Here is a 19,599-nt window from a genome sequence, read left to right as displayed (position 1 = left end):
ATCATTACATAATAGGTTGTATGTGCTAAAAGATAGGTCATATGCACCAATTTGGGGTTTTGATGTGTTAAACTGCTTGGTTTTGTCAGTTTTCTCATTTTGGTCCAATGAGGTCACTTTTCCGGATTTGGGGCAAGTACCAGAGGCTTTTGGTATTTGATTTGATGTTCTTAGAGATGTCTTTGATTTATTATTGATCATTTCATGTTTGATTTGAGCTCTAGTAAGATGGTTTGTGCATTATCGTTGAGGGTTATGCGTATGTGTTGATTTGCTCCAGCAAGAGGATGAATGCCTTGTTGTTGAGAGATGATTTTATGGGAACTCTAGTGAGAGGATTGTGCCTCACTGTAGAAGATATGTTTGGCTATGTTTGAGTAAGAGGAATGCATGCCTTACTCTTGTTAATTGTTGTGCTTTGATTGGTGAAGTCTCTTGCTTGCATGTTGGCTTTATGGTTCATATGTGCTTCAGTATTGTTTTAGCTATGTTATGATTTTGGATGTATCTCTTGTTGAGCCTTCATGATGTTATTGTGTTTCATTTCCACCCTAAGGTCTTAATTGATGGATAGGGAGAGTGGGCTCTTGCATGTGTTGGACCAGGGTCATGAGCAATAGGCTCTAAGAGGTTCCTAGAGATGATGCTTAGGGTCTAGACTTGTCATGAAACCACATGAAGAGTTTATGTTTAATTGCAAGTGATAACCATAATAATTTGACTAGTGGGAATGGGTAATTAGGACTCACATAATCAATATAATGAATAGTTGTTATTCCCCCCTCATAGCCCTTGAGGAGAAACTCGAGATGGGATTGGAAAACTATTGTGGTGGTAAGCCAAACTCCCTTGATTTCTCATAGGTTGAGATGGCTCCACATGTCTATTAAGGTGTGGTATGGCCCCTTCTTTGTGAGGATAACATGTGATGAAACTCTTTCCCTACATGTGTCCCTAGTTCTTGTGCCTTTATTGTTGATTATGCCTTTGGGAGTGTATTGATTTACGATTAGCCTTGTCATGGGATTTGATTCATTGAATATGGTTGTCATCTTTAAGGATGTCATGTTGACTCCCTTGGTTGTTAGGTGTCATCCTAGATCTTGAGTGTGAGTTGGAACCCCATGTCATCTCCTAGCACGAGGGGGTGGTTCCTATTTGGGTCCACATGGTCGAGTGGTTTGATGTCTTTCTTCCACTGGGATGTTCTTCATTGGATATTATGCATGAATATGGATTTTATGATTCTTCATTATGAGAATAGTTGTGGAGTTGATTTCTATGTATTGAGATAGTATGTTGTAGCATGATGACATTGTAAATGTAAAACAAACTATGTTCTTGTACCATGTATTCTTATGTAATAGGAAATGATGGTGTATAGACTATGATCTTGTAATGGAATAAGATGATGTATTGATAGTATGGTTCATGTTGTAAGAATGTTCATTGGGTAGAAAAGAGATTGAGATCTATATGGGAATAAGATTTGAAATGGTTAGCTATGTGTATCCTTATTGATTAAAATGGTGTTATGAGATAATATTGTTATAATTAATCTTATTTGGAAAGTAAACTAGTACTTGCTATATGAACTTTGCATATGGTTATGTATGTGTTTATCTTGATGGAATGTATGATGAGTTCGAGAAAGGAAATGAATTAGATTTGGTTATATGTTAGATAGTGCTATTTGGATTCATGTTGTGATAGGTGGATAAAGAAAGATAAGGGAATTAGAAACATTTGGTTTGGTTCTTTAAAATGAACTTAAAGATTGAGGATAACTGGGGATATTATAGTAGGTAATGTTGTCATTAAGTAATGACGTTGAAGTACCCTAGGGAATGAACAAATGAATGAATGAATATATAAGCATTGAGATGATAATTGTTATAATGTTATTTCCGCTTGCATTATATGTTGCTATGATTATGGTTGTGTTCATGATGTTATTATGTTGTATTGATAGATGTTTTTTTTTTAAATCTCTATTTGTTAGTTAGTTAAGTTATTTTCTCTGGGGTATTTTGGTGGGCATTACAAAATAATACAATTGTTATTGCACTATTCATTTTGAGCATATATCATTTTATGAAAATCAAAGATGGCATTTATTTTCCTAGCATTCCAACATGTACCTATTATCAAGCACACACATGAAGTAAATAGGTACATAACTATATTTTTCTTTTCTTATTATTTACTTGAATGCATTAACGATCATATTTATGCACAACCATTAGATGTAAGCATTCACTATATCATTCAAATGCATGAGTTCATGAACTACACGATGTGTAATGTCATTCCCGTCATGATTATTGTTTACCCAAATGGCTAAAACCCCTCTCCTCAACCATGTTCCCACCTATGACTAATCTTACATCCACACTAAAAAAACATACTCATTACATATACATATCTAAATCATCATCAATTTTTCATAATAACATTACATCATCATTTCTATCATTTAAATCTGATTTAATTAGTTAAAAATTAAACATATCATTATTGTATATTACTTCAACCATTCAAACATAAACATAAAATCAACTAATTAAATATCTAAATCAAGTTTTATTTATTATTTAATCAAGCAAAAATAATGGGATGTGACATTTATGCATATTCTTTTTCTAATTAATATATTAAAATATATATTCTTTTATTTTTTATCATAAAGATTTATTTTTTAAATTAATATAAATTTAAGCATCTGGTTGGGATTAATTCTATATTCTTGTATCTTTCTCAATTTTGAACCATTGATTTTAAAAAGTTGATGGTTCACTTCATATATGGAATGCATTTGACATAATTATTACATCTAATATAAATTATTATAATTTTATAATATATATAAAATATAAAGTAATCTAATATTTATGTAAGTTAAATAAGGGTACAACTCAATATAAATATTTATCTATACTACATATAAATCTATTATTATGTATATTTTGGTCATATGAATTGTGCTTATACATGCAACAATCAAAGATGAAAATTCAAACCTACTATTATTTGTGTCCTTCTAACAACTTACCATCAAGTCTAAACCATATAAGTAATTCATATTCTATCTTTAACTATACTAGCAATTGCACATTGGTGTGCAATGGGTACGCTAAAAAGGTTTAGAAGGTTAATTAGGGAATATTTTAGTATATTTTTTTAAATACATTTGTGTAGTACATGAGGTGAATTAGTAAGTATGATATTATTGTACAACGAAGGTCTCAATGGAGAAGTGATAGCTTAAAATCAACTATACATCAACCTATAGGGAGGGATAGCGATAGAAAGAGAGATAAATAGGAGGGGAGTTTGAGGGGAAATGAGATAAAATTGGAGAAGGAGATTTAGGAGAGGGATATGGAAATAAGGAGAGGGAGAGATAAAGAGAGAGGGGAGAGGGGAGAGGGATAGAGATGAACGAGATAACTATATAGAGAGGGAGAAAGAGGAGAGATAGAAAGATAGATATAGAGATGACAAGTAGCATATAGAGAGGTAAAGATAGTGAAAGATATAGATGTATAGAGAAATGGAGAGATATAGAGGCAAACATATATAAATATAAATGTCTAGGAAGAGGGAGAGGGAGAGGGAGAGAGAGGGAGGGAGATGGATGGATCTAAAGAGAGAGATAAATATCTAGAGATAGAGGGGGAGAGAGGAAGACATAGGTTGAGATGAAGATCTAGAGTGGGAGCAGAAGAGGAAGACAAATACATAGAGATAGAGATAGATCCAGAGTGGGAGAGGGAGATGAAGACAAATACATTTGTGCAGTGCATGAGGTCAATTGGTAGACCATTTAGAAAATGATATTTTTTGTGCAACAAAGGTCACGATCAAGAAGTGATAGCTTCAAATGAAATATGAAGATCCAAGTACAAGGATCCAAACATGATTGATAAAATCCTCTAAATTAGGAGGATAGTTAGGATCCATTAGGAACAAGATCATGTTTTTTTGCAACAAGGAAAGATTGATTGTGGGGGAAATATACAGATAAAAAGAGGGAGAAATAGAAGGGAATATAAAGTGAGATAGGGCTAAGGAGATAGAGATATAGAGGAGGCTAGAGACAAAGATAAAGATAGAGATGGAGAAGGAGAGAAAGAGATAAATATGGAAGAAGGAGAAGGAGAGAGAGATGGGTGGACAAAGAGAGGGAGATATGCCTAGAGATAGGGGAAAAGAGAGAAGGATAGATGTAGAGATGAAGATAGAGGGAAGTCAAAAGGGAAAGAGGGAGAGATATAGTGGAAGAGAGATAAGGAAAGATGGAGAGAGATATAGATTGTGAGATAGAGAGAAATCAAGTGAGATAAAGAGGGAGAGATAAATCAAGGTATATAGAGAGATAGAGATATATGGGAAGATAAACAGAGAGTGATACATACAAAGAGAAAGGGAGAGTAGTAGAGATAAAGAGAGAGAAATGGGGAAAGATAGAGAGGGAAGGAGAAAAAGGGTGCAAGATAGGTAGAGAGAGAGAGGAGGGGGACAAGAGGGAAAGAGAGAATAAGAGGGGAGAAGAGGCAGAAGTAGCTCAATATATAGGGTGGGAGATGAAGAGATATAGATAAAATGGGTGATATATAGATATAGACAAGGATAGGGAAAGAGATACAAAGATAGGAGATAGAGGTGCAAAAAATTATGGACAACGAGAGATAGAGGGGTGAAGGGAAATAGATAAGGGTGGTAAGGAGATATAGATGGGGGTTATTGGTAGATCTAATGACAAAGATAGAGATAGAGATGGAGAAGGAGAGTGATATGGAGAGAAGGAGAGGGAGATGGAAGAAATAAATATATAAAGAGGGAAAGATAGAAAGATAAAGGTAGAGATAAAAAGTGTTATATATAGAGATGTGAGAAAGGGAGATATATAGGGGTAGTGATATGGAGATAAAATGGGATAGAGGTAGTGGAAGAGATGGAAGAATAAATGTGGGGTGATGGAGATAGAGAGACAAAGAGTTATACACATCGAGAGGGGGGAATGAGAGAGACAAATATATAGATAGAGATATAAAAATAAAGAGATATTGAGAAAGGGGGAGATAAATAAATAGATATTGAGAGAGGCGGAGAGGAAGAGGGAGACATATAGATATATGGGAAGATAAATATAGAGATAGAGATATATGGGAAGAGAAAGGGGGAGAGAGATATAGAGATAGAGAGGGATAGAGAAAGAGATAGAGAGATAGGGAGGGAGATAAAGAGATGGAGGTACATAAAGATACAAATATAAATAAATATATAGATATAAAGTAAGTGAGAGATAAAGAGATATAAAGGAAGCAAGAGATAGACACATATAGAGGAAGTGAGAGATAAAGAGATGTAGATGGTGAGATAGAGGGAGAAAGATAGCTAGGGGGGAAAGAAGGGGAGATAGCACAATATATAGAGAGGGAGAGGGAGAGATATAAATAGAGGATGATATAGAGATAGGGAGAGATATGCATAGAAAGAAATAGAGAGGAGTGAGATGGAGAAAGAGATTTAAATAGAGATAAATATATAGTGCAAGAGAGATGAGGGATAGATAGAGTGAATGGAAGAGAGCGAGAGACAAAGTGATATAGATAGAGTGAGATATAGAGTAATAGAGAGGGATGGTGAGAGAGATAGAGAGAGGGAGGTGGAGTTTGGAGGTATTGATTAAAATTGATAGTAGAGAAAGATAGAGATATAGAGTTGGATCTAGATGGAGAGAATGTTTGTGTGTGTGTGTGTGTGTGTGTGTGTGTGTGTGTGTGAGAGAGAGAGAGAGAGAGAGAGAGAGAGAGAGAGAGAGAGAGAGAGAGAGAGAGAGAGAGACATAGACAAGTAACAATTAAAGAACTAATTTTCATCGATATTAAATTCTAACATGAATTGGGTGCATCCTATCAAATGGTGTTAATGCATATCACTTTTATGAAGCAAAATGCCTTTCTTCAAATTTTTAGTCTACATAGTAACATTAAAGAGATGATATAGTAGTAACTCAAGAGAAATATACAAAATAATAGGCAAAGAATCATGTATCATCTCTTTGTATGTCTTTTATAAGATACAAGTAACCTAGATTTTGATGAGGTATGTATGACATATATTTTTATGATTTTCATTCATAAAAATCTTACCTAGTTATATTAGTTAGAATCTTGTCCTTAATTCTCATTCACATTTGAGTGTTATTCTTATGCATTTTGATTATATTTATTTTTTACATTTAAAATTATTAAAATAAGTGTAATATAATATATAATTATTAATTTATAATATAAATTAAATTATATAAAATATATTATACCTATCATTATATATAACAATTTATTTTATGAATTATATTATTATTAAATATTATAGTCTATAATAAAAATTATTGAATACAAATATGAATTATTATAATTAATAACTAATATATTTTTATACAGTATGAATCAAATCAGCATATAAAAAAACTAATAGTTAAATTATTATTTAGGTAACCGTTGAGCTCTATAGGCAAATCCATCCCATTGCCATAACAATTTAAGGATGCTGAAAAATTTGCAATGTTCAACTTGATTTTCTCTACATGATTTGACAGTGTGAGTTGGTACAACGTACTAGGTACTCGTTGCAGGGAAATTCGTTAAATAGATAATTTGATTAAAAGAAACATATGCCATTGAACTTTCCTAGAAAGTTATGCAATGCCAGACAATCCTCATTCCCCAATCAAGTATCTAATTAATATATTCATGTGAAAGGCTTAAAAAATCTCTTGTCTCAAACTCAACCATCAACCTTCAAAGTTTCCACTGTTGAGGAAAGGATCAATCACACACCTTAGAAAATGGAGATTGATCACGACTTTGTCTTTGGGGCAGATTACATGTGGTAAATAACAATATTCTAGTACAAATAAAATTAATGCTTTGGCCAACGATGATACCATGCGTGAATTAACGAATGATTTGATCGCTCTCCATCTTTTAAGTTGCATGTTGTAAATAGCCGAGTTGATGTAAAAAAATGACAAATTGACAAAAATGATGATAAATTGATAGAAATGGTGGTGCAATTATCACTGCCATATATTCATTCCTTTCCAAAAACGGACAATCAATGTGGAGGGAGAATCAACAAAGGAAATAGGTTGAATTGTCTTGCATGGATTTTAATGGATTTTAGATTGTCAATTTTTAAATCTAGCTTGTGCATCTCAAAGAAGAGACGCCTTCAACAAAGGGTGCATGAGTAGCCAAGTTGGTGTGAAGGCGATTCGTGAGGCGTAGTGTTAGGCTAATGATCTCGATTATACACATCAACTCGGGTTTGATTCTCATTGGTTACCATAAACCCTTTTAACAAATTTGTATGGGTGCATGAGTAGCTAATTTGGTGTGAAGGCGAGTCGTGAGGCATAGTGTTAGGCTAATGATCTCGATGCTATGCATCAACTTTGGTTTGATTCTCACTGGTTATCATAAACCCTTTTTTTGATTGATTTTGGGAGGAGCATGATGCATCCACAAGGACTTCTATCATCTGCTAGGGTTTCTATAGGAGTTGTTGGTTTTCTTGTGTAGGCCAAGGGTTTTGGGCGAGCTTTGGGGTGTACGTCCACTAGTTTGGATGGAGTTTCTTCGATCGGTAGGTTTGGATCTTTTGTGGGTAATATAAAGTTCACCTCTCTGCATGGTGAGAGTTCATTGTTGTGGAAAGGCAATCGATCAATTCAGGGTAATAGGGCATGCAAGGTGTTTGGTAGTTTAGGAAGCAGTGTTAGAGGGGTTTTTGTGCCCCTCCTTTCTCAGACCAATCTAGACCCTAACAAGCCACTGGTGGGATTTGATGCCAATATCATTGAAGAAGTGAAGGAGAATGAGCTCTATTTTGCAGAGATGGGGCTGATTAGGCATTTTCAAGGTGTTTGGCCAAGTTTGAATGAATTACACAAAGGGATTAGAAAAAGTTGGAAGCCCATTTTGAAAGGTGATGTGCAAATTTACCCTGGTGCTCAGGGCTTTTTTTGTGGTGGTTTTTGATAATGAACTGGATAGGAAGAAAATTATGTGTGAACTGGACTGAATAGAGGCTTTTGATAAAATTCCAGTTTGGGTAAGGTTACCCAATTTGCCTTTGCAGTTTTGGTTTGAAGCTTGTTTCAAAGCTATTGGTAACACTGTAGGTGAGTTTATGGGGGTGGATGAGGGCTCTTTGGACTCTTACATACCACTTATGCATGCATTTTAGTTGAGATGGACTGTTCAACTGCTCCTCCTGCTAGACTATCTTTGCAGCTTGCAAACAGGATTTGGCAACCAATAGATAAGGTGCTTTCAAACTGGTCACATGGCAGCTAATTGTGTCAAGCAAAAATAAAATAATCTGGCTTCTTGGTGGAGGGAGGCCTCTCCCCGTCATTATTCTGTGGAGAAGGAAGATGGTATCATTTAGGAAGGGGGTTCTGAGAAGGAAGTTGGCAATAGGGCTAAGGTTAAGCCAAGCCAGGCTACAATCAAGGTAGTTGCTGATAAACCTAAGAAGAAAAATTTAGTTAGGGTGGATAAGGTCCCAGGAGAGTCAAGGCCTATAGAGATAAACAATGAACCTGCTGGTGTTTCTGCTGAGGGAGGTAGTCATGATGCTTCACTTTGTGGAAGTGGTGCAGTCATCGGTTAGGAGGGACCTCAAAGAGATTAGCCTAGACTGGTCAACAAGAGTAAACATAATGGAAACATAAGGACATGATGGAGACAATACATAACATATTGAATTATATCATGAAAACTGATTACAACCAACCAATAATAACCGGGTTACAGTAATCAACTCACAGGCCTGCTAAAACATGCTCAAAATACATAACAAGTCACAACCGGGACCTCAAACTTAAGATTTTGCTTCTATATTTTGTCCAACTCCTTAGATACATTATAATGCTCTATTAAAATTATTTATATGATCCAAGGGGATTTGGCCAGCTCAGAAAGGGATCAAAACCCGAAGAACAAGACCTAATGTGTAAAACCAACAAGGTCGAACTCCGACAAATAAAATCCACTAGAAAATCCAAAGGATGAAGTGAGAATCAAAGGGAAGGTCAACCACACACCAAGGAACAATGAAATCAACGCTCAGGGCTCTGCAAGCTACAAAAAGGATCTGGTAGATCACCAATGCAAATAGGTCCAGGCAATCGGTAATAGGAAACTGTCTCAGAAACTGGTAGCGATAACTTGCCGAAAAATGATCCAAATGCACCGCGGTTTGGGAATAAGGAAGATGATCAAGTCTTCAAGAAAAATCCAACTCCACAGGTTCAAGTGAGCAAAATTTGGGAAATACAGAAAGAAATGTTGAAACTGCAAACATAAAGAAAAACGTAAAGGAAATATTTTTGATTGATGTAAGATTGCCATGAATCGGGGATGCTCCTGCATTAGACATCTGGAGTTGTTGAAAAAAGTCAGTCTCTCACTTTGCTGGGGTTAGAGGAAAAACAAGGTGGTCTACCTCTTCCTGATAAGGCCGAGATGAATCTTCAACTCATCTATCCTTCCACTTCACATGATACTCCTTATACTGACTATTTCGGGTACTACGCCCAATCCTAATATCCAAAATGTCTTCAATCTAATCCGGTTCCTTCTAGGGAAACAATTTCTCCAAGTTTGCAATACTATCCTCACTGAATTCTAGTTCATGATACTGATGAAGATCTGCAATGTTAAATATAGGTGAAATACTCAAACTATTCGATAACTCCACTTCATATGCATTTCCAGAATTGAACTTTCTCAAAATCTTTCAAGGTCCAAACTTCCTCATCTGCAACTTGTTATAAGTTCCAACCGGGAATCTTTCTTTTCTCAGATACACCATCACTTCATCACCAACTTCAAATTTGCTATGTATCCTCTTCTCATCTGCTTTCTCCTTATAATTATTGTTCATGTCCTCCAAATGTTACTTAACTTGAATATGTAATTCCTTCACGTAATATGTAAATTCTTTTGCTTTTGAACTTCTTTGGTCTTTATTGCTAATATCTCGTAATTTTGATATACCTCTAGGATGTGCTCATGTAACAATCTCAAAAGGTGTCCTTATGGTACTCATGTTTACTGAATTATTGTAGGCAAACTCTTCTTGTGCAAGAATCAAATCCCAACTTTTGGTTTTGTCTCCAACTAAACATCTTAACAAATTTCCCAAGCTCTGGTTGACTACTTCTATTTATCCACCAATTTTTAGTGAAAAATAGAACTAAACTTCAAATCTGTTTTCATCTTCTTCCAAAGCGTTCTCCAAAAATAACCAACAAACTTAGTGTCTCTGTCTGAAACTATTCTCTTAGGTAATCCATGCAATCTTACTACTTCCTTAAAAAATAGGTCTGCTATATGTAATGCATCTGATGTCTTCTTACAAGGTATGAAATGAGTCATCTTCGAGAATCTATCCACTACCACAAATATAGAATCATTCTCTCTGTGTGTTTTAGGAAATCCTAGTATGAAATCCATACTTATATCCTCCCAAGGTCTTACCAGTACTATCAGAGGTGTATACAATCCCACATTCTAACTACTCCCTTTTGCAACTTGATAAACTCTAGAATTTTGCACATATTTCCTAACATCCTTATGAATCTGGGGCCAAAAGTAATGCTCACTCACCACTACTACTATTTTATTAACATCAAAGTGTCTGACTAATCCTCCACTATGTTTCTCCTTTATCAAATTCTCCCTCATAAAACTCTTAGGTATGCACAACTGAACTCCTCTGAATAACATCCCATCCTGAATGAAGTAATCCAACCACTTGCTCCCATCTACCGTAACCGATTCTCTACATGCTCTCCAAGGTTCTCCAAAATTTGGTTCATAATCATACAAGGTCTTCAACTCCTCAAATCCTAATACTATCACTCTCATCTCTGTCAGGAAATTCCTTCTCCTACTCAATGCATCAACAACTTTGTTAGATTTCCCACTTGTATGCTTCAACACAAAGGTATAACTCTGCAAAAATTATATTCATCTCATATGTCTTTGATTCAAATTACTCTGATTGTACAAATACTGCAAAGCTTGATGATCCGTATACAACACAAACTCCTTAGGCAATAGGTAATGCCTCCAATTCCTCAAGGCTTGAACTATGATATAAAATTCTTGATCATACACTGAATATCTCCTCCGGGCATCATTAAATTTCTCACTGAAATAAGTTACTGCTCTCCCTTCCTGAGTCAAGACCGCTCCTATTTCTGTTCCACTTGCATCACAATCCACTTGAAATACTTTATTGAAATCCGGTAAAGCTAACACAGTTCAAAAATTTTGTTTGCTCTGGTGGTCCACTTGAACTCCTTCCTATCTCCCCTCATTGTCTCAGTCATAGGGTTACAAATTGAACTAAAATTTCTGATGAACTTCTGGTAGAAACTAGCCAATCCATGAAATGATCTTACATCTCCAATTCTTTCTAGTCTAGGCCATTCAACAATTGCTTTTAATTTCTTAGGGTCCATCTTTAAACCATCCTCAGATATCACAAATCCCAAATAGACTAACTCATCTTTCATGAAAGTACACTTCTTTAAATTTATCAGTAACTTTTCTTCTCTCAACCTCTGCAAAACTTGTATCAAATGCAACAAATGCTCCTCTTTTGTCTTAATGAAAATTAGAATGTCATCCAAATATACAATAACAAACTTACCCAATAATTTCTTCAATACCTCATTCATCAGCTTCATGAAAGTACTTGGTGCATTAGTTAACCCAAAAGTTATCACCAACCATTCATATAGTCCTTCATTTGTCTTGAATGTTGTCTTCCACTCATCTCCTTCTCTGATCCTGATATGATGATATCCACTCTTCAAGTCTATCTTTGTAAAGTATTTGGCTCCACTCAAATAGTCCATTATGTCATCCATCATAGGAAAAGGATACCGATATTTCACCGTGATCTTATTTATTGCTCTGAAATCGGTACATGTTCTCCATTCTCCATCTTCTTAGGTGCTAACACAACTGGAACTGCACAAGGACTCAAACTTTCTCTAATCAAACCTTTCTTCAACAACTCCTGCACTTGTCTATTAAACTCTTCATTCTCTACCGGTGTCATCCGGTGTGTAACTTTGTTAGGCAAACTAGCTTCAGGAATTAGGTCCATACAATGACTTATACTTCTTATTGTTGGTAATCCATCAGACACATTATCTGAAATGAAGTGTTCACACCCTATCAACAAACCTTTTATCTCTTGCAGTTGTTGTTCTTCATTCTCTAGATTATCAGTCTTCTTAGGAACTAAGACAAAACACACATTCTCATGTCTCAATCCATCCAGGAATTTCCTTCCATCCACCAAAAAAAATCTCGCATTTGTATAGACTTCACTCTTCAAAGGTTCCTCCAAGGGCAACAAGGTTTGCTTCATCCCATTGGCCACAATAGTGTATGTATTCTTCCTCCCATCATATATTGCTTGTCTCTCAAACTACCAAGGTCTACCCAACAAAAGCTAACAAATATTCATAGGCATAATATCACATAAGAATTCATCATGATAATTCCCAATTTTCAATTTCACCAAACATTTCTCACTTACTAACAACTTATGATCATCCTGAATCCATGCTATCTGATAAGGCTTAGGGTGTTTCAATCTTTCCAAATTCAACTTATTCACCATCTCTTCTGAAACAAGATTATTTGAACTACCACTATCAATGACAACTTTACAACACTTACCAGATACCTTACATATGGTCTTGAACAAATTCTTCCTCTATAAGGGCTCTTCATCTCTCCCCGTATGACACAAAGCTCTCCTCATCATCAATAGTTCTCCATCTTCCAATTTATTAGCTGATCCGGTGGGGTTTTCTTCCACCACTACCATTCTTCTGGTATCCTCTATCTTCTTACACTCAAAAGCATGATATCCTTCTCCTCCACACTTATAGAAAGTTCCTCTAAACACTCTCTTGTCTTGTCTTCTATCATCTTTTTCCATAATTCTCATTCCGGTAGCCATCTGGTTCTCTCCTCTGGTAGAAATTTCTATCATCTTTCCGGTATGAATTACCTTCTTTGCTCACTTCCTTGTCCTTGTCCTGATCCGTACAGGTTCCTCTACCTTGAGTATATCCTCTTCCTCCTTAAATCTTCCTTCAAAATCCTTCCACCTCTGCCTCTCTACCTCTGCTCATGTCTTTTGCTCAACTTCTCTTATGCTTTCAGGGCATACCGATAAGCTTCTTCAACACTCTGCAACTTGATCAAACTAAGTTCATCTTTTATAGACATCTGCAATCCATTCAAGTACCTTGTAACTTGTTCAACTTCATCATCAACATGTCTAGATCTTATAGTCAACTTGTAAAATGCGTCGGTGTACTCCTTCACACTAGATTCCTTCTACCTCAAATTCTGCAACTTCTGGAATAGATTTACTATATAATCAACTAGCATAAATTTTGATTTCAACTTAGCAACCATCTGATCCCATGTCTTGGTCTTCTCTTTACCTGTTCTCTATCTATCAACCGGCAAATGCTCCCACCAAAGAGATGCGTGACCTTTCAACCAGGTACAGACATATTTCACCTTCCTCTCTTCTGCAGTGTTTTCAAAATCAAAATATTTCTCCATCTCCGGGATCCAATCCATCCATTCATTTGAATCCAACTTTCTATCATATTCCGGTGGGGTAAAATGAGGTTTACTATTCTCCCTACTCAAAACCCTCAAAAACCTCTCTTCATCCAAATCGATCACCGGTGGATTGACTTGCTTTGTCGGGGATTCTTCTCCTTCATCTTCACTCACATCTTCAATATGGCAACCTCTTCTCTATGATCTCTCAATGGCTTCCAACTGGGCTATAATTCCTCTCAACATTTCCATCATAATAGGGTTTGCATTCCCACGCACTCCACCATTCCTATTTCCTCTTCATGCCATCTTTACGCTAGTCCTCTACAGCTGCAAGTCGGATCCATCGTCTGCCACCCTACAACAAAAATCTCTCAGGACAATGCAATCTTGAGAATGAAAGCTCACTATGATACCACTTGGTGTAGTCACCGGTTAGTAGGGACCTCAAAGAGACCAGTCCAGACTGGTTAGCAAGAGTAAACACAATGGAAACACAAGGACATGATGGAGCCAATGCAAAAAAGATTGAATTATATCATAATAACTAATTACAACCAACCAGTAATAACCGGGTTACAATAATCGGCTCACAGGCCTGCTAAAACATGCTCATACAGAACAGGTCAGAATCGGGACCTCAAACTTAAGATTTTGCTTCTATGTTTTGTCCAACTCCTTAGATACATTCTAATGCTTTATTACAATGATTTATATGATCCAAGGGGTTTCGGTCAGCCTAGAAAGGGATCAAAACCCGAAGAACAAGGCCTAACGTGTAAAACCAACAAGATCGACCTCTGACAAAGAAAATCCTCTATAAAATCCAAAGGATGAAGTGAGAATCAAAGGGAAGGTCAGCCACATGCCAAGGAACAACAAAATCAACGCTCAGGGCTTCGCAAGCTACGGAAAGGATCCAGTAGATCACCAATGCAAATAGGTCCAAGCAACCGGTAACAGGAAATTGTCTCAGAAACTGATAGCGATAACTTACCGGAAAATGATCCAAATGCTCTGAGGTTTGGGAATAAGGAAGATGATCAAGTCTTCAAGAAAAATCTAGGAAATACAAAAAGAAATTAGCCTTTTCTTTTTTAATATGAAAATTTGAGCTTATTTCTAGAGCAACAAAAGCTTAAGACACTTCTAGTTTGAATTTTACTTGGCCTCAAAACTAAATACATATAATGTTTCACAAACAATACATAAGAAAGAGAGTTTGAGAGTTTATAATGTTTTTTTATTTTTATATGTCATCAAATGTATTTTAATAGTAACAATATTCCAAAGTTAAAATATAATGTAAGAGTTTTAAAATTAAATAGAATGTAAGTCATTAGTATGAATATTTTAATAATAAATATATTTATATTAATTAAAAAAAATATTTAAGTTTTTTTTTTTTTTTGGCAAGGTGGCAATGCCACTTGATATATTTTATTAATAATATATAATTTTTACAATATATTTAAAAAATGGTTCAAACTGAGCTCCCAAAGAAAAGAACCAGCAAGAAAAACTCTGGTCATTGCTCATCAACATGACTATAGAAGAGAAGTAGTGAACAATCCTCTAGCCGGAGCTAGTTACAAAATAGAGATCAGCAAAGAAGCATGCATGCTCATTTACAAATAGGAGCATGCAAGCTCATTTTACAGAATAGGAGCATGCAAGCTTATTTACAAAATAAGTTCTTGGGATATCTTGAAGGCCCTGCAACAAAGAACTCCTACAACCAAAATTGACATGCCCCTGCACCAAAAAATATGTAAGTTGATTTTATTTTATTTTATAATTATTTAAAACTTATTTATTTTAAATGATAGTGTTTATTGAAAATAAATGATTGTTTTCATTTATTTAATAGTTAATTTTTTATTTAGACTTTTTTGACTTTACAATTATTTTATTTATATTTAAATAGTTATTTTTATTTATTTAACACTCATTTTATTTTATTTTAAATTTATTTAAGATTTTTGGTTATTCAAAACTTGTTTTATAATTTTAGTTTTTTGAATATATGTTATTGTGTTCCATATTATTATATAAGTGGAATAATACAAGTTATGTTGGTGCCATTATAAAATGACTCTCTAAATAATTTTTAAAAGTTGCATTCAAAGTCTTACATGTTTGTTTGATGTCTATAATATTTATTGAAGGTTGTAAAGTGAATATTTTTTCCATGTAGCCCTTTATTGCTAGGAGTGAGATTAACTAGATCAACCTTGTGGTTGCGTAATAGTGTAATGCCTCATGCCTCAAAACATTTCTATGGAGTGTGGGATTGATTGCACATCGCACAAATCTAGCTTGCACAAATTTTCATGGTTATTATAGCTTCCTAACAACAAACAAATTAAGAATATAATCTTGTAGGATTTGGAAAACCAATTCTGTATATAATAGATCTTATTATTCACCATTGTTCTAACAATTAAGTACCCTAATTTTTTCTCACTTAATTTTTAAAATAATAATTTCAAATTTTCATTTCTAGCTCTTATGATTTGCATAGATTAATTGTGTTTTTACTTGTTTTGTATATAATTTACCAAGGTTAGACCAACAAGGTTACTTTTACCTTTACATTTTTGTGAACTCATTTAATCTTACACCACCTTAGTGTTTTATATTAGGGTTACTCCCTCATCTATTTTAGGTCTTCAAATTTATACTTAAAAAAAATTAAAAAATTAAAATCTTATTAGAGTTTTTTTATTACTTATTGCTCCTTCATTAGTGTAACTTTCCTTTTAAGGTATCTACTTTATTGTGTGGCATTACTTTTGTCCACCCTACAAATTATTGGATTCCTCTTCAGGGTTTCAATTAGCTAAAATATTTTATAAGGCATTGATAAGATATCCATTTGGCATAGATATTCTATATGAACTTGGAAATTTATTGAATTATTTTAACAATGCAACCTTCCATCATTATTTCTCTTTTGATCCTATCCCTATTTCTCTCTTCTTCTTTTTTGATATGTAAAGGGTTGTAGCCAAATAATTTTATTGATTTTTAAAGAATTTTGACAATCCCGATTCAGTGTGGGCACCGGTAGGAAATCATTGGGTAAGAAAACCTCCGGTCTAGCCCAAGGAATCCATTCCTGGAAATATTACAGAAATTACAATCTTAGATATCTACCATTAATTACATCATTGGCTAACTACTATAGATTATAATACATCTGAAGGCCCAACTTGATTCTCTGCTCCCTTGGATAATAATCATCCATAACCTCTACTCTAGCATCTTTATCTTATACCTGCTGCTTCAACATGTAATTTGCCTAAGATAGTGTCTGATCCTTACTCTAACATCTACCCACCACCATTTATTAAGTAATAACTCCTGCCTTGAAATTATTTGAATCACTAGAACTCAATGATTTGTTAGCTTGTTAGTCAATAAAACCATAAACTAGTTTGCGAAAGAATCCTCAATTGTTCTCTGTATCAAGAACAATATTGTGACCTTCAAACAAATCTCTATATCATGTTAGTTGAAAATTTGTCAGTTCCATGCATACATTTAATAAATTAAAACCATATAAAGTTATCAGCATTGAAAGCATGCTATACTCTATTTGAAACACATGTTCTCTGGATAGGAAATCCTATTATCCCAAAAATAAACATATGACCATCAAAGAGAGCATCTTAAACAAATAACATAAAGCCCCTTTGTACAGAAAACAAATAAGAGTCTATTTCTCTACCCATAAACCTAAATAAAAAACCTTATCATTGAAGACCAATGTTAACCTACTCATCAATACCATTCGACTAATGATATCATCCTACTAAAGAGAAATCTGACTAAGCTAACAAATTGGTGGCTAATCATATATAAATTTAATACAACTGAACATGAATAATTCAAACAGAAAGAACTCAATGCTTGCATATAGTTCATCCCTATTAATTGTTAGAGTAAAAGGTATTAGTTTACTTAATCAATTAAATCATATTGATTTAATAAATAAGTCACCTTTTCTCTATTTCACATAAGCTAAATTTAGGAAGCTAAACTTAGGAGTATTAATAATTAATTAATAATTAATTATTAATTGCTTTTAGGGTTTTTCCTTTTAGTTTTGATCTCCTTTTATAACTATTGATCCCTTTTGTAATTCATTATCTGATTATTATTATTGCATTCTATTTCTCTAGGTTTTAAAAGCAATCTTTGTGTTTTCTAAATCTTTCATTGTTGTGATAGGGTATTTGCATATATGTGTTCACTGGGTTTTGTGAGGTTTTATTTCACAACTTTAACATGGTATTAGAGCTTCAGACCTCAGGCTTTCCTATTCTTCAGATTGAGAGATTCTACCTATAGTAGGTCTTCTGTGAAATTTGGGTTGATTTGTAAATCACCATTGAATCCGACACGTGTCAAATAGACAAGATTGACCTTTTGTTTGTTAATTTTTGATTCACAGGGCCAGATCTGTGAGGGTTTGAAAATTCAATTGTTTTTGTGATCCAGAGGGGGCACCTATTTTTTGGAGAATTTTGGGCCAAAAAGAATCTCATCGTTGGCTCCCGGAGGGCATTTCCATTCTTTTTGACATATTACTCAACCTATTTTGGCATCAACAACTTTTGGAGGAATTTTTTTGAGGTCTGTGTCGTACAGATCTGTACGCACACGACTTTCAAAATTTTTATTTTTTTTGAGGGCGAACACTACTGATGGTCATACTAACCACCATCGAGCCCAATGAGTTGTTGTGGACCTTTCTGCCATGGTCACCGCCACCAGCATAAGCATCGTCGATGGTAACTGCAAGCGATCATTTGATCATTGGTCACCGACAACACAAACCACCAATAGGTTTCTCCCGCCACTTCCGCCCCTCCACTGCACCTCCCTCCCACCACCGACACACCACCTCTACACCACTATAGCTTCGCTCCACCCAGGAGTCACCTCCCAGCCACCAAGGGTGGACTTTTTTTCTAAAGTTTTTTTCAAAAATAGGGGGTTGTTTTTTTTTTGCGATATCGGGAGCAAATGGAGGCATTTTTTGACAAACCATATATCGTCGGAAATCTCTTTCCGAGATGGATCCATTTTTAAAGGCTTTTTTTTCTTGATTTCGTTGTCTTTTTGCATTTATTTCTAGTCAAAGTTAGACCTTCCTTTTGGCGCTTCCAGGGGCATATGTTTTGCATACAGACTCTATTTTTTGTGAATGAATAGGCGTTGGAATGCTCTATCTAGATCCACAACTTATTTTATCAAAAAATTCATTAGGTACATAGAAATTTTTCAGAAGTTATTTTTGCTTTTTCAACTTTCCAGCTTTCAAAATTATCTTAAGGGTTATTTTTGTGTTGTGGGAGGGTGTATTTTTCTTGCTTTCTATATTATCATACCGAAAATCATAATCCTCTCTTTATAAACACATTTCAAAACCATAAACATCATGGTGGATACTTCTTCAGGTGACCATCTTACTCCACACAATTATCATACCTGGAAAGCACATATGACGAGACTTCTCATGTCTAAGGGGTTATGGTCCTATTTGGATGAGGTTCAACCTCTCTTGACAAGACCCTTTGAGGTTCTACAACATAGGAACAGAATGGATGAGGCCATGGGTTTGATATCTTTACATGTTATAAATAGTCTTCTTTTTCACTTGAAGGGTTGCCTAACTCCTTAGGCTATATGGACTAAGTTTCATGATCTTTTTGGCACCTTTAATCAGTTCAGGGCACTTCAGACTGATGCAAAATTGACACCTTGACACTTGATTCTTTTCCATCTATTGAGTATTTCTTAATGAAATTCAAATCACTGTGATCATTGTTACATGGTTGTGGTAAGAGCAAGATAGACACTGAGTTTATATACCCGATTCTATCTAGGCTTCAAGGTTCCT

The sequence above is a fragment of the Cryptomeria japonica genome, chromosome 11 (genome assembly GCF_030272615.1).
Source record: "Cryptomeria japonica chromosome 11, Sugi_1.0, whole genome shotgun sequence".
In the NCBI taxonomy this organism is placed as follows: domain Eukaryota; kingdom Viridiplantae; phylum Streptophyta; class Pinopsida; order Cupressales; family Cupressaceae; genus Cryptomeria; species Cryptomeria japonica.
This window is presented reverse-complemented; position numbering follows the sequence as displayed.